The sequence below is a fragment of the Labeo rohita genome, chromosome 6, assembly GCF_022985175.1.
Source record: "Labeo rohita strain BAU-BD-2019 chromosome 6, IGBB_LRoh.1.0, whole genome shotgun sequence".
Taxonomy (NCBI): Eukaryota; Metazoa; Chordata; class Actinopteri; order Cypriniformes; family Cyprinidae; genus Labeo; species Labeo rohita.
Window position 1 is genome coordinate 4,272,142 of NC_066874.1, and position 23,094 is coordinate 4,295,235.

The following is a 23,094-nucleotide window of genomic DNA, read 5'->3' on the forward strand; positions in this document are numbered from 1 at the left end:
ATTCATTATTTTATTTTATTTTATTTTATTTTATTTTATTTATTTTTAAAAATTCATTTTTTGGCATTTTTGCCTTTTTTATTAGGATAGGACAGTATTTCAAATAGGAAGTGAGGTGCGAGAAAGAGAGGGGGCGGGATCAGGAAAGGTCCACGAACCGGGAACTCAAACTTGAGACGCCCGAAGCGCAATGATGCTTCATGTTGGCCCCCTGTCCACGAGGCTATTGGCGTCGACTTATTTTATTTTTCTTAATCAGTTCTCTACTTTTTTCATGGTGGCCAGCTCAGCTTAAAATTGTTGAGCTGTAAACGTGTGCTACAGCCATTTGTCGTGATGATAAACAGGGAGTGTGTGAATGTGTTTGTTGTAGCATGTGTGGTTTTCTGCATACATGTGATAACGCCTGTAAAAATTCCAATTTTCTCTGTTTTAATGCATGCTCTCTGTATCGGTATATCTCTCTGGCCTCTCTGGCTCCAGTGCGCTTGGCAGCATGTTTCTATTGATTATTCTGTGCTTGGTATATGATCGATGCACAGGAACCGCTGAAATTTTTTCGCAATTGGCTGCAATTACGTGAGTGCATTAATCACATATGTGAGCAGATACAAGCTGGTAATGACTGAGATATGAACTCTGGCTTGTCAACAACTGTGAAAGAATTTGCATTAGCGAATGACCCAGAACTCCAGCACAATCGTTTCTCTGCCCTTACTGCACCTCAGCTCACTTTAGGAAAACATTACACTTGCAGTAATTTATAGCAAACATAAGACTTTATACTGAACTCTGACAGATTTAAATTGATTGTTTACTTGCTAAATAAATGTCAGCAGTATTGTTGTCAGTGCTGTTCTAATTTCAAGTATATGTTATAATAATTATACTTATAAATAATATATTATTATTATTATATTGATGTTGTTGTCATTGTTCACATTAAGGAAGTTACTATTGCAGCAAATGCTATAATAATAATAATAATAATAATAATAATTATTATTATTAATGTTGTTGTTGTCATTGTTTGTCACATTATGGAAGTTACTATGCAGGTTACTGTAGCAGCAAATGCTATAATAGTAGTAATAATAATAATAATAATAATAATAATAATAATAATAATAATAATAATAATAATAATAATAATAACAATAATAATAATAATAATAATAATAATAACAATAATAATGATGATGATGATGATTATTATTATTATTATTATTATTATTATTATTAATGTTGTTGTTGTCATTGTTTTTCACATTACGGATGTTACTATGCAGGTTACTATATCAGCAAATGTAGTAATAATAATAATAATAATAATAATAATAATAAAAATTATAATAATAATATTATTATTATTATTATTATTCATGTTGTTGTTGTTATTGTTGTCATTGGCTTTCACATTACGGAACTTACTATGCATGTTACTATAGCAGCAAATGCTATGACAATACTACTACTATTATTATTATTATTATTATTATTATTTGGTATTAGGGTTATTTTAAATTGAGTTATTACTTTTATCATAGTTTTTCAATTTTTCCCCCAATGTTAATTTTATGTTATCATGTAGTGTGAAAAAGGCCTTAAAGGTTGCTTTGCCATGGAGTCAAGACCCTGAAGATGCATCAGGACTGCAGATGTAAGGGGATGTTGGGTCAGGGCTGCTTCATGACCATTCACTGCTGTCCTTGAGCTTGTAATGAGTTTACAATGAGTGTGTGTGTGGTCCTGTGTGCTCTCAATGACTGTTAAAACCAGGCTTTCAGATCAGCACAGATGAAAAATCCTCTCTCATTGAGCGTTCCCGTTCCTTGTCCTCAGTTTTATGGAGCGTGTGAAATCAGAGGAAGGGAACTGAACTCTGGAATCCCTGAGCAGAGCTGCAAATTAATACCCATTGAATGCTGGTCAATTTCTGGGACAGCAGCTAAATCTGTCCAAAAACCAAGACTGAGACTTCACAAAGCAGTATTGCTTTGCATTTCCCATGTAGGTGTAATCAAATAATGATTTCATAAGACAATAAGCAATTATTCTGCCAACTAATATAGCTCATTAGTCTACAGTAGGTTATATTGTACATATGAGGACACGGCTCCACTAAATATAGCGTTTAATTGGTCACAGCTGTATATCAGTTATTATGTGACTCATTCAATCATATTTTATTAAGTCAGTGATTAAAAAAATAATAATAATAATATCACAGTTCTTCCATTGAGCAGTATATCATAGTTTATATATCAGATTATTTTAGCAAAAGCTCTGAATGCAGCTCATCCAATCAGATTTCATGGCACGACCGTCCAATTTTATAAGCGTCTCATTTTATTGGGGTCTTGTCTTACAAGGTCTATATTTTATAGGTCTTATAGCACAAAGACTCTCAGTTTTTGTAAACAAGTTAATTTTCCGATCGATAAACAGTGTAGACAAAAGCTGCTATGTGAATTTATATACCTCATGACATAAAGGAATCTGCTCATCCATTCACACCAGTCCTTTCGTAAGTTTGTTGTTTTAGCTACACTTTCAGAAAAAAAGGTACAAAAGCTGCCACTGTGCCAGTACCCTTTCAAAAGGTACCCATTTTGTTCCTTATTTACCCCTACAGGTGGCATATAAGTACCTTAAATGTATATTTTATTACCATAAGTGTACATATTAATACCTTAATGGAACATATTTGTAGCTTTTGAAAGGATACTCCCATAGTGACAGCTTTTGTACCTTTTTGTTATTTATTTATTTATTTATTTATTTATTTATAATTTTCCCAGAGAGTGTAAATGTCCAGGTTTGACACAGTTGGAGTGATTCATTGTCACAATTACTTATTTTTACCAGCAGTTAATCTCATTTATGATCAGATTTTACATAATGTACATAGTTATGTACACGCTCAGAAAAAAAAAGGTACAAAAGCTGCCACTGTGCCAATACCCTTTCAAAAGGTACCCATTTTGTTCCTTATTTACCCCTACAGGTGGCATGTAAGTACCGTAAATGTATATTTTAGTACCTAAAGTGTACATATTAGTACCTTAATGGTCCATATTTGTATCCTTTGAAAAGATATACAGCCACAGTGAAAGCGTTTGTACCTTTTTATTATTATTTTTCTAGCGTAAATGTCCAGGTTTGACACATTTGGAGTGATTCATTGTCAAAATTACTTATTTTTACCAGCAGTTAATCTCATTTATGATCAGATTTTACATAATGTACATAGTTATGTACACGCTCAGAAAAAAAGGCACAAAAGCTGCCACTGGGCAGAACCCTTTCAAAAGGTACACCTTTGTACCTTTTTTACTTTTACAGGGGTGCATATATGTACCTTAAATGTATATTTTATTACCATAAGTGTACATATTAATACCTTAATGGAACATATTTGTAGCTTTTGAAAGGATACTGCCATAGTGACAGCTTTTGTACCTTTTTGTTATTTATTTATTTATTTATTTATTAAGAATTTTCCCAGAGAGTGTAAATGTCCAGGTTTGACACAGTTGAAGTGATTCATTGTCACAATTACTTATTTTTACCAGCAGTTAATCTAATTTATTATCAGATTTTACATACTGTACATACATTAGTTCTTTACACACTCAGAAAAAAGGTACAAAAGGTGTCACTGTGGCAGAATCCTTTCAAAAGGTACTTTGTACTTTTTTTTATTTATTTATTTTTTTTTACTCTTACAGGGGTGCATATATGTACCTTAAATGTATATTTTAGTGCCTAAAGTGTACATATTAATACCTTAATGGAACATATTTGTAGCTTTTGAAAGGATACCACCACAGTGACAGTTTTTGTACCTTTTATTTATTTATTTATTTAATTTTTCCAGAGAGTGTAAATGTCCAGATTTTTTCAGCGATTCCAGGTTTGACACAGTTGGAGTGATTCATTATCAAATTGATGTTTTTTTTACTAGTGCTGTCAAATTGATTAATCGCGATTAATCACATTTAAAATAAAAGTTTGTTTACATAACATACGTGTGTGTGCTATGTATATTTATATATATAATTAAATACACAAACGTACATTTAAGAAATATTTACATGCATATATGTATTCATATTTATATATGATATATATATTATATAAATATATATTGCATTTATTTCTTAAGTATATACATGTGTACACACACATTATGTAAACAAAACTTTTAGTGTGATTTAATCAATTTGACAGCACAATTTTTATTTATTTATTTTGTTAATCAAAATTATGATCAGATTTTACATACTGCACATACATTAGTTACATACACTCTTAGGAAAAAGATACAAAAGCTGTCATTGGGACATTACCTTTTCAAAAAGTACTTTTATGTATACTTTAGATAGTGATATGCACATTTAAGGTATCAGTATACACCCTTTAGGGGTAAATAAGGCACAAAAGTGTACTTATTGAAAAGTACTGCCCCATTTTTGTACTTTTTTTTTTCTAAGATCGTAGCACACCAATTATATGTTCACATCCAGCAATAGAAATGCCTTCCAGCAACTAACAGTACAGCGACTTTGTGACCTCCATCGATAAAATCGCTGTCAGTTTGAATGGGCCATAAGACAGAGAGAAGAAAAAGGTCAGTGTTTGTTTGTAAACAGCTGTAGGAGCATAAAATCAAGCGAGCTCAGTGTGACGCCGAGTCTGTGCGTGAACATGGATGTTGTCGAGCCGATCGATAGCGTACCGAGAAAGACAAAGGAAGATCTAGGAAAAGGAGACTTGGATGGGCTGTAAATCACTGGTCACACACGAAATGGATCAATCATTGGCACGAGAGCAGTGAACGGTGTGTCGATAGAATTAGTCATACGCGTGTGCCGCTCGCAGATTCACGAGGCCAAATAAATTCACCCGATGGAAGCGTGAAATCTAAAGAAGTGTCCGTATGGAGAGTGATGGGGTATTGATCATGTGCTCCGCAGAGTATGTGTGTTTCTATAGATCTTGTTGTTATGTGACCCGGCGAAAGGCCCCATGATTAGTTTCATGGTAAATATGGATTTATGCCTTCCCATGTGGCTCTTATAAAGAGAAACCAAAGAGTGAAGGATTGGGTGAATGTCACGACACCTGTCAAGAGCATGTCCATTCAGCCAAACATAATAAAAAATAAACTATATTTAGTGAGATTTTTTGGTTTATTTTGTTATATTAATACATTAATTTTATATTTTATATATATATACGTATATATATATATATATATTAGTTATAATTCAATTAATAAAAGACAGAATGCATGGATGTAATATGACAATGAGAAAGTGATTAATGATGATTTAATTTGGGTTTAAAATATGCAAAAAAAAAAAAAAAAAAAAAAAAAAAATTGAAAAGCCCTAAAAACTGTTTTGTTTTATTTTATTTTATTTGCTTGCTTGCTTGCTTGCTTTATTTTTTTAATTTAAAATTTAAATACATTTTTTTGGGTTACACTTTTTTTACATTTCCATATATATTCATTACGGAAATGCAGTAAAGAATAATAAATACAATAATGAGGATAAAAATAATTCTAATAATAAAACACAGAATTTATGGATGTAATATGACAACGAGAAAGTAATTAATGAGGATTTAACTTGGGTTCAAAATGCACCAAAAAAAAAAAAAAAATAAATAAATAAAATAAACATAAAACTGTTTTCTTGTGATATATAATTTATGTATTTATGGTTTTTTTTTAATGTAAATATAAATTTATTTTTTGTCTTTTTTTTTTTTTTTTTTTTTACACATTTCCATAGTCCATTTTAGACATTCTACTATCTACTACATGTCAACAAACTCTCATATGAATATTTTATAAAAAAAATGCCTAAATAACTATTTTATTTTATTGCTTATATAATTTATTTTTGAATTTTACATTTTTTGGGTTACAATTTTTTACACATTTCCATAGTCCGTTTTAGACATTTTACTAATGTCAACATTAGTACTCTCTCATTAAAGTATTAGTAGTAGTAGTAGTAGTAGTAGTAGGTTAGTTTAGGGTGAGTAGAATAAATTGACATGTATTTGCAAAGCTATTATTTAGTAAAATGTGTGTAGAAAAAGTAGAATTAGGGAAACCATTAAAATAAAGCGTTAGCAGATATTAAGCAGACAGTCTACTAATACTCTAATGACTGAGTTGACATGTATGACTATCAAAACAAAGTGTTGCCTCTTTGTCTTTTTTGGTTTTGGGGTGAAATGCGATCTCCGCATGTTTGCATGAGATTCACCCTATTATTCACCCAGAATTATGTGTGAAAGAGACTGTTTCAGATATGTCAGACGTGGACCTCCATACTGCTGAGTAATCTGCTGTTATAAACAGATACTGCTGACACAATGGCCGCCGGTTACCTGAAGCTGTTTTCCAGCGGCTTGCACCTGGTTGCGTCATCCGCTGATAGCCTTAAAATGTCTTCCATTGACCACACACTTAGTAAGAGTCTAGACAGCAATTATATTTACTCTGCCCTACTTTTCACGTCGTAGAGTCTGCGCTCCAGAATAAGACTCAGCCTTGATTAGCTCGCTTCAAAATACATTAGTGAATCAGAGGTGATGCACTTTGTCTGCTGCATGAAATAAATACGGTTTGGTCTGGAGAAAACTTTTGAACTACTTGTATTACTCATTTACTCATACTCATGTTGTTGTAGTTATTTTTTCAATGTGCCATTTGACATTTTTACAATTTCACAGCCTGATCATCTTAACATTTCATCAAAAAAGTCAAATTATTGGATATTTTAGAGAATGTATGATCTATTAAAATGCACTTTATTTGACAGTGCTGGTCAGCGTGTATATAATGTACTATGTACTTATTATAGCAATTACATTGACTGGGTTATAACTAGGTAGTAACCCTGAACCTACCCCTTGACCTAACCTTAACCCATGTAGTTGCCTTATATTACACTGTAAGTACACATATGAAATATTTATATTATTGTAACAAAACTTTGTTCCCCCAGCTAAGAAATAATAATGCCTAATACAGTTTTCTTTTCAATAAATTAATAGTTGAATTATTTTAATGAAGATTTTCGCTTCATTATAATATAAGACTTTATGTCCCACAAAAAATATAAAATAAATAAAATTAAATTAAATTAAATAAAAATCAAATTTTAAATTAAATTAAATTTTAAAATCAAATTTTATATTAAATAAAAATTAAATTAAATTAAATTAAATTAAATTTGTGCAAAATATGGATTTATGCGTTTCCGTGTGGCTCCTATTTTGTTGACGAAAATAGAGCAATTTAGTTCCATTATGATTTTTGGGTTTATTTTGTTGTAACCAATATATACCAATAATACAAAAATAAATAAATAAATACATAAATAAATAAATAACATAAAATAAATGCAGAATATATACAGTAATGAGAATAATAAATAATTCTAATAATAAACTACAGAATCCATGGATGTAATATGACAAGGAGAAAGTTATTAATAAGTTTTGTTTTGAGTTTAAAATGTGGCAAATAAATAAATAAATAAATAAATAAATAAATAAATAAATAAATAAATGTTTTTTTTTAATCTATTTTATTTTATTATTTTATTTTATTTTATTTTTATTTTTTGTGATATGTATTTATTTATACTAAAATAAAATACAATTAAATTAAATGAAAAATTAAATAAATAAATATATAAATAAATAACTTTATGTATTACATGTTTGTGTAAGTAATTTATTTATTTTTTTTTAATAAAATTAATAGATGTGGATAGTTTGATGGCTTAACGGATGTTGTTGCTATAAACTGTTGAGCTGCTTATTTAAAAAATGTGTAGCATTTCATGATTAAAATATCTAAATATTGACATTTTTTGGTGAACTGTTGTTTTAAATTGAATTGGCAAGTGAAAAATGGATTGCATTAGTAGTATTGTGATGCTCTTGATTGTCCTTTGTAGAGAGAGAAAAAAAGACAATGAGACCTACTATAGAAAGTCTGTGAAACAACAACAACAACAACAAAAAACAATACACTACATGTTTATGCTTCCAAGATATGTTATTTCGAGACTTGGCACTCAATATCCTGACACCGAATCCGACGCTTTGTTGGTGAACGCTGCAGAGAATCTGGGCCACGGGCTTATTTTGCTCCCATATCTTTGGCTCAAACGTGATGATATGTAATTCACCATAATAAGATCTCTCGCACAGATGTTGCGGGTTTATGACGGTGAGAGGTTAAACGCGCTCGGATTATCTCTCACGTTTAAATCCCAACGAATTAGGCATTCTTTTCCCTTCAGAGATTTTCTAATATTCTCATATTGTTTAATCGCGATTATACGGAGTCGCTTAGCCGGTTATTATTTAGATAGCGAGATTTGAGTGTACCGGTTTTATTTGTTGTTTCATGCCCTCCTGCTCTTCAGGACGGCCTCGAGACCCTCCGCAGCTGCTCGGACGGCCAGGATTGATAAAATCTACAGGAGGGGCGCAGAGGAAACCGAGTGGATAAATGCGACGCTGCATGTGCCGCCAGTCTTTTCCGATAACTTCACAGCGTGTGGAGACGGCCAAACCCACTTTGTAGTAACCTCCAAACCGCCCGCCTGTAATTGTTCATTTGCATGAGGCTGCGTGCATCAGCTCTCCCCGACAATCTCTCTCTCTCTCTTGCTGCCGACAAATTTGTGCTGGAATGAAAATGAAACATAATTATACAAGCTTATTAATATTTTGGCTTACCGCACATTGTTACAACCACTGAAACATGGAATTAGCGTGGGGACGGCGGCTTTCTTGGAGTTCTCTCCTCTCATGTCGCGTATTCTCTTCCCACCCATCTTACTGAACGCTGAGACTGGAGCCGCTGACTGATTAAAAATGACAAAACACAGCACATTTGAAGTGACTGTAGGCCTTCTCTGTTGTGCATTTCGTCATGTGACCTGGCAGAAAGGGCCTATGATTAATTATCATGTTAATATCGATTTCACGTTTTCATGAGGCTCTTATCAAGAGAAAACAATATTGGGTGAATGTCACAAAATCTGCCAAGAATGTGTCAGAGTCACCCGAACATAAAAAAATGGTACCATTTTAATTACATTAATTGCATTAATACTAGCACATTTTCTATTTACATTCTTCCAAAATTCAAAATTTAAAAAAAAAGTTTGAATGTTTTAATACAAGCAAAATCGGAAATTTGCAAAATACTTACTCATCATGGTAATATTTGTTGTACTGCATTTAATTAATGGTTAAAAAAAGAAAAAAAAAAACTGATAAAAAAAAACTGTGATAACACTTTAGATAATAATTCTCACTATTAACTAGTTACTTATTTGCATGCCTATTATTAACATGTTGGCTGTTTATTAGTACTTATAAAGCACATGTTCTGCATGACCATATTCTACATCCCTAATACTACCCAATACCTGAACTTAACAACTACCTTGCTAACTATAAATAAGCAGCAAATTAGGAGTTTGTTGAGGCAAAAGCCGTAGTTAATGGTTTGCTAATAGAGAGAACTGGAGCTTAAAATAAAGCGTGACCAAAACGATAGTATTACGTTTTATATAATAATAAATTACAGTAATGAGAATAATTAATAATTATTATAATAATAATTCATAATAATGAAATGTGTCTGGATTTATTATGGCAATCAGAATGTGTTTAATGTGGATTTGCATAGAGTTTAAAGTGTGGAAGGAAAAAAATGTAAAGGTGCTAAAAAGACAATTTTTGCACATTTCCTCACAGATTTTATTGTGGATTTAAATTGGGTTAAATTGGTTTGTAAATTTAAAAGAAATGCTCAAAAACTGTGAAGGTAGGATTTTTGAACATTTCTTCTTCTTAATAAAATAAAATAAAATAAAATAAAATAATAAAATAAAATAAAATAAAATAAATAGTACCATTTCTATGACAATTGTATTAATACAAAACACATTTTCACTTTCAATTCTTCCAAAATTATAAAATATATATATATAGATTTATTCACACATTTATTCACAGATTTTAAATCCAATTTACAACTTCAATAAAATTTGCAAGGAAATGTGCAAAAATGGTAAAGCATTAATCATGCATTAATCCTCAATAAAACTTTTAAAATGTGCAGAGATCCTAAATGGATTTTTTTTTTTTTTTTTTTTACTTTTCTTTTCTTTTCTTTTCTTTTCTTTTCTTTTCTTTTCTTTTCTTTTCTTTTCTTTTCTTTTCTGTTTAAATAAAAATGTTATCATGTTAAATATGGGTTACATGAGGCTCTTATAAAGAAAAATCAAAGAATGATATGAATATGAATATGAATATGTATGAGTGACCCAAAAAAACCCCAAAAGAACAAATTCTTCCAAAAATCCAAAAATCTCATTCTTATTAGTATAAGAGTAAAATATTTTGGAATTTTTAAAAATATTTACTCATGATGGTAATATTTGTTGTATTGTTTTTAATTCATGTTTCAAAAACCACTATTACCATTTATATGTTAGATTTTTCTGGAATACAGTAATAAATAACATTAATGACAATAAATAAATAAATATTACAAAAATGTAATGTTAAGTAAAATACATAAATTATTATTATTATTATTATTATTATTATTAAATATGCCTGGATGTATTATGGCAATGAGAATGTGTTGTAATGCGCATTTAAATTGGGTTTAAAATGAGAAAAGAAGTGTAAAAATGCTAAAGGTCCTAAAAAGACAGGATTTTTGGATGTTTCTTCACACATTTTAAACGCAGTTTAAAAATGTGCTTACATTGTAAAGGTTCTAGCATTTTTGCACACTTCTTCATGCATTTTAAATCTTGAATAAAACTAGGTTTAAGATGCTCAAAGGTCCTAAAAAGACTAAGGGCTAGGAATTGGCATGAATTCGCTTACATTTGCATCACTCACTTCCTACAAATTTTTGCTGGAATGCAAGTGAAATGTAATTATACAAGCTTGTTAATATACTGGCATACCGCACAATGTTACAACTGCTGGAACATGGAATCAACGTAGGTTTGGGGGCTTTCTTGAAGTTCTTTTCCTTCTCTTCCCACCCCTCTTACTGAACGCTGTCAGTTGAGTTTGTGGTCCCCGACTGATTAAAAGTGACAAAACAGCATGTTTGAAGTGACTGTTGGCCTTCTCTGTTGTGCATTTTTGAAGAAGCTAGTCATTGACACCGATGCCCTTGTTTTCTGTTTCTGCATGAACCTTTCGAGCACCACTTCTGTCTCTGCAGCAAACTTACTGTGTTACCATGACCCTGATCTGGACCCTGGGTCTCTGCCTCGTAAGCGTAAACATGATTATATATTCAATGCCAAAAAAGGCTAACACACATTAGCTGTTGTTTACCGTATTGGTGTGGCGTTTACTTGAGGCTGTCTTTTGATTACTGTTATTTAATGCCTTAGGTGACCCTCAGGATGCAATGCACCGAACGCTCGTCACACCGGTTCAAAGGCTTTTTGTTTTTTGCTCTCCTTGTTCATGCGAGTCTCTGATCGTTTCCCCAGTTGCCCGTCATAAAGGTATTTTAAATTAGAAGCGACTGAGAATTGAAGGAATCGACTGAAAACAAGGGCATCTAGCTTTATTCGGTCATCTTACAGCACTACCCGACATCAAATACATCCTTGGCATTGGACGTTCAGAGAAAGTATAGATCACCCACGTTTAGCCCACGGGCAGAGAGAGGGAAATCAACAGCTTGTTGTTGGAAACTACTCTGATCTGAATGACACTGGAAATCTGTTGAATAAAAACAGCAAAAGACAGTATCGAACGAAATGAGAGGCACAGTCTGTTTACACATGCTCTCAGATTTACATTCCCAACATATCGACCAGCATATTCTCCTCATCCTTCTGATTTCTGCCAAGAAAAGACATTTTAATGTAATGTTTTTAAGCAAAACCTTAAAGGCATGTATCCTCTTTATGCGTTTTTCAGGCCTTGTTCTGTTTTATTTATTGAATTAGCAATATATATATATATAAAAAAGTTTTTGCGTTCCTTGATCAACATCAATAATAATTAGCTTTTACTATGATCCTATAATTGTTGTTTTTGACTGATGTTACTAATATTATTCTACAACTCTTCTCTGATTTTCTCAGATCTATAAAATAAATCGGTTCCTAGTAGATAAAATTAAGTATTATATATGTATATGTATATGTATATGTATATATAATTACCCTTAAACAATTAAACTTGCTTCTCAATGTGAATATAGACATGAATATAGGTGTTAAATAAATATATATATATATATATATATATATACCATCTATATTCACATATATATTCACTGAGTAGCAAGTTTAATTGTTTGAAAAATAAAATAAAATAAAATAAAATAAAATACGAATTAACAAAAAATAAAATTATAATAATAAAAATAAAAAGTTACCAAAACACAATATTCAACAAACAACTAACAGGCTAAATAAATAAACAAACAAATAAAGTAATAATAATAATAATAATAATAATAATAAGTAAGAGGATCGGTAATAAAAAGCAGTAATAAAAGGACAAATACTATAGAATATAAAAAGTATATAAAATATAAAACTAAAATATAAAATAAAAAGTAAACATTTTAGAACTGCTATTATAGTTATCTGAAACTCAAAAAAAAAAAAAATAAAAATAAATAAATAAATAATAATAATAATAATAATAATAAAATAACAATAATAATTAAATGTTAACTGAAACACAATATTTAACAAACAAGCTAAATAAATACATAAACAAATAAACAAATAAATTGTTTACATTTTTAAATTTTATATTTTTATTTAGTAAAAATAAAATAAAACTACTGAAATAAATTACTGAAACTTTAATTACATTAAAAAAAAGAAACTTTACTTAAAAAACATCAATGTAATTAGATTTTAGTGATGCTGCAATAGCAATGTTTTAACTGACTTTTCTTAGTGAATATCACACATTTGATTTTACGTGTATTTCTATCATGACAACTCTCAGAAGATTTTAGCATGGTAATGGATATGACAATGTTAATATATTTGGTCTTGGTGGAATAGATCTGCTTCGCTGCTGCTGTTGGTTATTTCTGTTGTTGTAGATTATTGCTGCTGCAAAGCAAATACATGAACTTGCTACTGCCGATACATACAACAATATGCGGACAGAGTATTTAAGACATACCGCTGCTGCACAAATAGCACATATAATAACCTGTAGCAGATCTATACAGGTGGAGCTGGGGAGGAGGAGGGTTTCAGAGGAGCTCTGCTCTAGTGAAAGCTAACCAGCCATTTAAATGTAAAGCAGCAAGCTTATTGGTTGCATATGCAAAATGAACCAATCAGCTTGTGCCAAGTAGTTTAACACTGTGAATATCATCATTCTGCATTAGTGAACCATTTGTGACAGAACTTGGCATTTGTGAAAAGGTCAAAGGACACAGATATCAGTCCTTGCTCTTCTAAAACCCCTTCAACTCTCTCTTTTTTTAAGCCGCATTACAAAACCCATCAAACATGAAGCTGGAGCTGTCACGATGCGGCAGGAGCATCACTCCGTCCGGATGTACAACCACTGCGGAAGTGCTGCACTGCAGACAGAAGGAAGGCCTATTAGAGAGACACATCTCTGACTTCCTGCCAGTCCCTTTGGGCCTGTAGATAATAATAGTTTCTCACCACTGTTTTTTCAAAGAGGCGAAATGTACTGTACATTACGAGGGAGCATTTCGTTAGCTTGGATCTCCCTGACTTTGTTGTTCGTTTTTACACGTCTCCTTCCTCATCCAGCCAGAGTTTTCTAGTTTTTTCTTTTTTTTCAACCCCCGTCTGTCCTTTCACTGTCTTAGCTGTCTTTGTAAGAGTAACAGAAGCTCTTGAGGGTTTGATTAGTGAGACGGGTGCACGGATGTAGTGATTTAAATCAGAGAGCATGTGAGTGAGAGAGAGAGCAGGAGGAGGGGGGCTTCCTCATCAGCCCCTTTTGTGTGGAGAAAAGGGGCTTTAATTACTCCTTGCACCAGTTTCATTAAATATCTCATTCTTGATGTAAATGTTTGTGTGGGAGCCCCGAGTGCTAAACGACAGAAGAGAGACAGTAAGCGAGACAGAGTGAGATGGATGGAGAAAAGACGAGCCAGAAAGAGGAAGTTTGGGTTGGCATAGGTGGATGTGATTTATTCGCAGTTGGTAGGGGAGATCGGGGCTAGTTGTCACAAGGGGCAGTTATTTTAAAAAAATATATATATTTTTTTTTCTTTTGGTAAACGCATTTTATTTATTTATTTTTTTAAATCTTTTTTTCTTTCATTATCAAAAATAAATAATAAAGTGCAAAAGTGTATCATACGAAACAAAATTAATTAATACAATTAGATTCAATGTGAGACCTGACATTTATAAAACAAACAAACAAACAAATAAATAAATAAATAAATAAATAGCGTGATTTTTTTTAAATATATACATTATGTATACAGTCAAAAATGTTTTCAGACATCTTCAACATTTCTCACATTATCACAGTTTATTTGCTATAGTTGAAAATGGTAATAAAATGTGACAAGAACTCAGTCTTGATAATGTCAGATAACTTTGATAGAAAGGTAAGTAATTGATTACAATCAACCAAAAATAAATTGTTAAATGCATAATTTAATTATTGAAAGCATAAATAAATGTATTTATTTAATTTAGTTTAATTTTATTTAATTAACTAATAAATTCATTTTATTTATTTATTTATTTAAATAAAACTTGAAAGGTGACGGCCACTATTGTTGAGTGACATGCCAGCAACCGTAAACCTCAAAATGAAATGTGGAGGCAATGAATAATTGCATAAATGTATAAATAAATAAACATTTATTTATGATCGGGGCTATAAATAAACATTTATTTATGCTTTCAATAATTAAATTATGCATTTAAACATATACATACATATATATATGTATACATATATATATATATATATATATATATATATATATATATATATATATATGTATATGTATGTATGTATGTATATATATATATATATATATATATATATATATATATATATATATATATATATATATATATATATATATATATATATATATATATATTTCAACATTTATTTAATGATTTAATTTTGAGAAACTGGGCCCTCCATAACAATCAAATAAAATGTATATAAATTTATCTAAATAAACACACTTAAAATGTGAAACAGACAGTCAACCTGACATTTAAATAAATAAATAAATAAATAGCAAGATTTATTTATTTATTTATTTAAATGTCAGGTTAATTGTCTAATGTTTTAAATGTAATTTAATTAATTCATTTGTGTGTGTGTGTGTGTGTATGTGTACAATTACTACTACTATTATTATTATTATTATTATTATTTTATTTATTTGCATATGGAACATGCAAAACAAAAAAAAATATATATATATTTTTTTGCATGTTCCATTTATTGTTTTGCAGTTAAAGTAGCTCCTAATATATTTTGACAACCCATATAAGCCCTGCTATTGGGGCATGTTATCAGTTTTTTTTTTTTTTTTCCTTGCCCAAGATTTTTTTTTCTTCTTTAAAGCAAGTCTATGAAATTTGTCTATGAAACTATACAGAAACTGACTTGAAATACGTGTGCCTGATTAATCGCTGGAGTAAGATAGTGTTGAATGTCTATATGAGCACTACTGCGGTCAAACGTTCGGCTTTGTCCGGAATCCATTGCCCCATTTTTCTCTCAGATGTCTGTCACTCGAGTCGACACATTTGGTCTCTTTGATCAGGACTCCGCTGTGGATCAGAAAGGCCGTACGGCAGAGTCGTGTACTCTGGAGAGAAGAGGGTAAATCGGCTTTTGTGAGCCGAGGATGTGACGCGGGTCCCGAGGGATCATCAGCAGATCCTTCAAATTGATAATCACCATTCCTCATTACCGCAACTTCCTGCGTTTTACTCGCCACTTCATTTCCTAATTACTTGATTATATATCTAAGATGATTCATTAACGATCTGAGCTTCGTTTTGCAAATAGTTTACACCAGTCATTAATTACCCTGGGCTTTTCCCCTCTCTGATAATGAGAGTTAGATTCTGACTCTGATTCTCTCTCTCTCGAGTGCTCCTCTGCTGAAAGCTCACCTCATTTTGGGTGAAGATTTCATTCATTATCCAGCAGTGCCTCTTGACTTTCAGTTTACTAATGCTATTTGTGTTGTAGCTCAAGTCATTTGATAGGGGATTTGAGGCAAAATTACTGTTGTTTAAACACCTAAGGACATGCATTTGAAGAAACATGCTTTATTTTAAGCCGTTAAGTGCTTTCGTTGCAGGTAAATGTTGTTTCCTGGCTGAAAAACTGGGTAACCTTCAGTAATTTGGGGTGTGTATACTTATGAAAGTGGTTTAGTGTAGATGTGGCGAATGTTAGAAGGTTATGAGTTTGATTCCAATGGAGATTTTGAAGTTGAATGTGGTTTGGTCAAATAACATGGAAGTGCGAGGTAAAATAATGCATTTGATACAACCACACAGTGAACTCCTATTCATTTTACTGCAATGCTAGTCCAGCATGGATTGGATAAAAAAAAAAAAAAAAATAGCGCTTTATAAAGCACGCGTGCTTTCACCATGAACTACGGCCTTGAGATTGTCGAGCTTCGCCATTCATTGTAGTTAATAATGCCAAATCTGCTTGAAAACACTGAGTATTTGAATGGACTTTGTTAAAGCAGCTTGAAAATTAATTAGAGCTTCTGTCCCTAAGGAAATTTAGCCTTTTCACTTTAGTCTTCAGTCAGAACTCCACTTCAACATGAAGAATGAGAGGTTTGTTCTTTCACACAGACATATTGGGGAGTTGCGAAAAGCTTTTTACTTTTTTGACACAAAAGACATTCTGCCAATCTATAACAGCAGTTATAAGCAAAGCCGTCGGCTCACTTTTCTCACTTTTTCAGCGCTGAAATCTGCAGCAGGGACAGGGAAATGTATTTAAAGGTACTGAGAGTCCTACACTGCTGAAAGAAATGTCGAATCACTCAAAATATTCACTTTTTTGCTCATGAGTATACACAATGTACTATATGTAAAACTTTCAAAATGCAGAAAATGAATGACAGGAGTTTGCATTCTGTGGAATGGTGTATATGGATGCAGGCTTACATATACAGTAATTTAACATTTCAAATAAAACAGGTGTGCTTAAGCATTTATTTAAATATGCATGGTTATACAGTACACTGTAAAAACAAACAAACAAAAAACACAATTTGTTCAGTCAACTTAAAACAATTTCTTACCCTGCTGCCTTAAAATGTTAAGTTCAGTCAACTTGAAATGTTAAGTTATTGATATTTGAGTTGACTAAACAAAACAGATTGGTTGGTTAAACTTAAAAGCTAGGCTTGTTGCCCAGCTCCCTTAAAATTTTAAGTTGAATCAACACACATATCTAAGTTATCACTTAGTACAACTTAACATTTCAAGTTGACTAAACTTTTTTGAGTTGACTGAACTTAACATTTTAAGGCAGCTGCGTAACAGATTATTTTAGGTTGACTCAACAAGTTGTTTTTTTTTACAGTGCATGCATGAATAATATGCACATTTTTGTGCTGAATTACTGCATGCGAAAGTATCTTAAACTGTGTTTTTCCAGTTTGTTTGCCAGTTTGTGCAGCATTCCTGCTGTCACTGGAAACAAAAATGTGGATAAAGAGCATGATGGTCAGACACATCTCCATCTTTGGTTTCTTCAGGAGCAGTACATTTTAACCTCAAGGGAACTAATCAATAATGTATACGTGAGGCCTGAATTGCACTGTCACATCCATCGTAATTGAACTTTTTAGCTGATGGAAAATGCATTACTATCAGTTTAGATTTATTTGTGCAGGTTTCTCCAGTCTGAGAGAGCAGCTCTGTGTGTGGACACATGCTCCACGGGGACCACCGAGGCTGTTTACAGCCAGCATGTGTCGTTTCCTATTCGTCTCCTTCACCGTCGTACTGAGTTTAAGTCACAGGATAATTTTTTAAATAATTCACCTCAAACTCAGCGGAGGGGCTGGAGTGGAGGACGCAGGGGTCATCGCTGAAGTGGGTTACTTTGTTGTGTGGATAGTTCACTCATGCTCATTATGTTCATTTGAGTTGACCTCAAAAATAGTCCCTGTTAATGCAGTTGTTTTCAGAAACTCCACTGAATGATGACATTCGTCTACCATATTTTTTTTTTTTTTTTTTTTTTTAAATAGAGAGAGACTCTGCAAGTGTGGCATTGGCAAATATATTACAACTAAGTGAATGGGAAACTGATATAATGTTTAAAATATATGGTAAAATAAAAGTGATCAGTTGTGTAATACAAAGTCGAAATTGCAAAATTATAAAGTTGCATTTAGGGGAAATGTTGTTGCAAATGTATACCACTGAGAAATTTTGAATTGGAAGAAATAAAAATGATGTTGAAAAACAGATACTCACACTTGTTAGATATAATTTGAAGTTGCACTTAGGAGATATAAGGTCAGAATTTTAAGAAATATTTTATTTTATTTTTGTATCTTATTTTATTTTATTTTATTTACTTAAGACAGAAACATACTGTATGGCCAGTCATAATGCAAACTTGTGTTTAATGCAAACTATTTATTCTTTTTTTATATTACTTAATCGCAATTGTGAGATATGAAGTCAAAATTCCAAGAAATACAGTATTTTCGATTCCAAGTCAATTTAATTTAATTTAAGTTAAGTTAAGTTAAGTTAATTGTATGTTTGTTTTATTTTATTTAATTGCAATTATGGAGAAATGAAGTAAATAATTTCAATTCCAAAGAGTCTTTGTAATTAGTTTGATTTAATTTAATTTTAGAATAGAATAGAACAGAATAGAAACATGCTTCGTTATGGACAGCCATAATGAACATTGCTATGATAACTTTCATTCTTTTAATTCTTTTTTAACTGCAATTGGGAGATATAAAGTCAGAATTCCAAGAAATAATTTAAATTCCAAGAAAGTCTGTTTAATTTAATTTCATTTAAATTTATATTTAATTTGATTTTAGAATAGAATATAATAGAATAGAATAGTATAGAATAGAAACATACTTTGTTGTGGTCATCCATAATGCACGTTGCTATGAAAACTTTTATTCTTTTTATTATTTTATTTAATTGGAGTTGTGAGATATGAAGTCAGAATTCAAGAAATTTCATTTCATTTCATTTAGTTTCATTTCATTAATTTTAGAATAGAATAGAATAGAAACATGCTTTTATGTGGTCAGCCATAATGCACATTGCTATGAAAACTTTTATTCTTTTTATTATTTTATTGAATTGCATTTGTGAGATATGAAGTCAGAATTCAAGAAATAATTTAATTTCCAAGAATTGTTTTTAATTGATTTATTTTATTTTATTTTATTTTAAAATAGAATAGAATAGAATAGAATAGAATAGAAACATACTTCTATATGGCCAGCCCTGATATACATTACTATGAAAAATGGTTTTATTCTTCATGTTTTCAGCAAGATGTTAGTTCCTTCTGAATCACTTCAGCAAATTTGTATTCTTCAACATTTTCCCCACCTCTAAAAAGAGATTTTGCTCTAATTGTTGATAAGAGCACTTTCTTCATTCTGCATGTTGCTTGGACAAAACCTCGGAAGGAAAAGGTCAATATGAATGTTGTGCTGTAATAAACGAGGAAAGTCAATATCACCTCATGCCTGCTGTATCGACTGTTTTCACAGATACCACCTCACCGCCTCCTTCCTCTCCTCCCGCTGTCTGATACAGTCACTCTCAAAATATGCGTGGACTCATACAGGCCAAAATTCCTCCATCATTCCACGCTGTTGAATTAATCGTGCTCTACGGCGTTCTCAAGCGTACGTGAAGTTTCGGGGAGCTGCCGGGTTCTTTGTTTCTCCTGCTGGTGTGCTTTATCTGCCGTAGCAGGGCTGAAAGTACAGCACTGAGGAGACCATTGTGCTTCTGTTTTGTTGGGGAACAGTTCTGTCTCCACAGTCTGAAACTTCTGCGCTGTGGCGTGATGTAAAATCCTCCGAGACTGCGAGTTGAATACAGCTAAAACCAACTCTATTACCCAGCAGCTTATGGATTTGAATAGTTGAATGCCTAGTAATTACATACGGAGAGAGGTGTGTGTCCCTGTCTCTGAGCAGATGTGTGTGTGTGTGTGTGTTGTGCTGCGTTCCATTCAAAGTCAAATGCGGGATATTCCTACTTGATATCTCAAGACTCCCGACCACAAAGGCGTCCTAACTTTTGCATGAAGATAGATAAGGAAACAATACCGTTATCTTTGCAGACATCAGATTACTTGCTTTAAGCAATGCTTTGTAACCATCTGTGATAGTTGTAATGCATTTTATTTAAGGAAAAGTAAGTGTTTATCTTTAAAGATCTCGTCTGTGTTTTATTTATTATTATTATTATTTTTTTATTTTTTTATTTATTTTTTTTTGACTGTACTAAAGCAAAAAATGTTTGCAGACATTTAGGAAACATGCTAAGTTTAAAAAACAAGCAAACAAAAACAATTTGTTGAGTCAACTTAAAATAAGTTGTTACCCTGTTGCCTTAAAATTTTAGGTTCAGTCAACTCAAATACGTTTAGTCAACTTGAAATGTTAAGTTGTACTAAGTGACAATTTAGATATATTAGTTGACTAGGCAAAAAATTCTGGCTTGTTGCCCAGCTGCCTTAAAATTTTAAGTTGAATCAACTTAAATATGCAAGTTGTCACTTAGTACAACTTAACATTTCAAGTTAACTAAACTTTTTTGAGTTGACTGAACTTAACATGTTATGGTAGCCAGGTAACAAAGTATTTTAAGTTGACTCAACAGTGTTTTTTTTTTTTTTTACAGTGTACTTGTTTCTCCAAAGCAAGTCGTTCCACTTTGAAATGTGTGTTCTGTTTCGGAATGTCTGTTTTTGTTTTGGTCTGTATGATTCCACAGACTGCCAGTTTCTACCCAACAGTATTTTGACATCTCCGGTTCCCTGTTGGCAGAAAACACAGCGTTTTGCAGCCATGGAAGCCAGCAAACAAACTAGGTCAGAGATTGCAGATTCTACTTGAACTAAAAAAATATTAAAGAGGAATATTAAAACACGGACAAATCAACTTACAGTGCTAGACTAAGGATCATTGGCTTCCATTGTCCTCAATCTGGCAACCCACATGAACATTGAGTCTAAAAAGGAGTGGGTGGAGAAATAACACTCTCCAATATTTTGAATTTGGAGTATCCATTTCAAACTCTAGCTGTCAATATTACATACTGCACCTTTAACTGTGTATATCTCACCAAGTAACGGCATTTTAAGGTTAGCCATAGTTGTGGATTTCCAGAAGTTGGGAGTCTGACTTTCGAACACAGCACTAAGGCATTTCCATGCGTCTGCATGATCTGTCCATCACCTCACCATAGCTCAGCCCTGAATCTGTCATTCACTGCGTCTGCATGCTTCTCGACTCTAAAAGAGCAGTCATGGCCTCCTTGAACGTCAGTGTTAATGACAGTAAAATGGAGATGGATTCGTGCCGAATAGTCAGTCTGACTCAGGATGTATATGACCGGGTTATTCTTAGACGCAGTATGATTTTTAAAGTTGGAAATCAAAATAGTTAAACACAATGTCACAAATAAGGAAAGATGAGGAGCATTAAATCTAAAATAAAATAATTGGTGGTTTATTAAGTAAGAAATATTCTGTTTTTAAATACAATTGAGATATTTTATATACAGTTTAGGTCAAAAGTTTACACCCCCCTTTCAGAATCTGCAAAATGTTCATTATTTTACCAAAATAAGAGGGATCATGCAAAATGCATGTTATTGTTTATTTAGTACTGACCTGAATAAGATATTTCACATAAAAGATGTTTGCATATAGTCCACAAGAGAAATTAATCAAAAGTTTACACCCCCATTATTACTGTGTTGTTATCCACAACTGTGTTTTTTGTTTAGTGATAGTTGTTCATGAGTCCCTTGTTTGTCCTGAACAGTTAAACTGCCTGCTGTTTTCCAGAAAAATCCTCCAGGTCCAACAAATTATTTGGTTTTCATGCATTTTTGTGTATTTGAACCCTTTCCAACAATAACTGTTTGATTTTTAGATGCATCTTTTCACACTGAGTACAACTGAGGGACTCAGAAAACTTTTAAACAGAATGGATATGTGTACATTTTTCTTATTTTGCCTAAATATCATATTTTTTCCAATTAGTACTGACCTATAGAGGCTACAGAAGACAGTTACATGTTTCCCAGAAGACAAAATAAGTTACATTTTCCTTTACATTTACCCTCGGCTCTTAATGCATCATTTTTCCTTTTGGTGCATCAGTGAGTCCCTCAGTTGTACTCAATGTGAAAAGATGGATCTCAAAATCATACATTCATTGTTTGGAAGGGTCAAATACACAAAAATGCTGGAAAAACAAAGAATTTATGGGACCTGAAGGATTTTTGGGCTGTTTAACTGTTAACTATCACATATTCTGAAAGGGGGATGCAAACGTTTGACCTCAACTCTAGGCTCCTCAATATTCTTTTGCAATTCAAAAATTCAAAAAGAGTTCCTTGATGACATCATCCTCCAGGAAGTGACATCATTTTGGAGGGAGATCAACATCGTAAACATTCTATTTCTCATGCCACAATGGTTAACTTTAACACATCGATTCAATCCTGTTGTTTCTTGCCATAATAAGGTTTTAATGAATTTGTTTATATCCTGTCATAAACATATTTCCTTAGAGCAAATGCATGTTATTTATTTTTTTACAAGTTCGTAAGGTTCTGCGTAAAAGGAAGCGTCGTATTGGTGAGATTCTGTAGCGAGATTCAGAATGACTTGTGTTCATATCTTTGCACGTTACCCCTTTGCCATCGCCCCATTCCTCACGCTGCTCTGTTTCATCTGTGGAAGAATAAAATAAACATTATTGTTTTCCTGCCATGC

The 23,094-nt window shown here is 32.0% G+C and overlaps 1 protein-coding gene across 4 annotated transcripts in view; it reads left to right on the forward strand.

Annotated features, from left to right (window-relative positions):
* The window catches only part of LOC127166460 (protocadherin-9), a 378,320-nt gene that overhangs the window by 133,933 nt on the left and 221,293 nt on the right, over positions 1-23,094 (forward strand). The window lies entirely within an intron of this gene.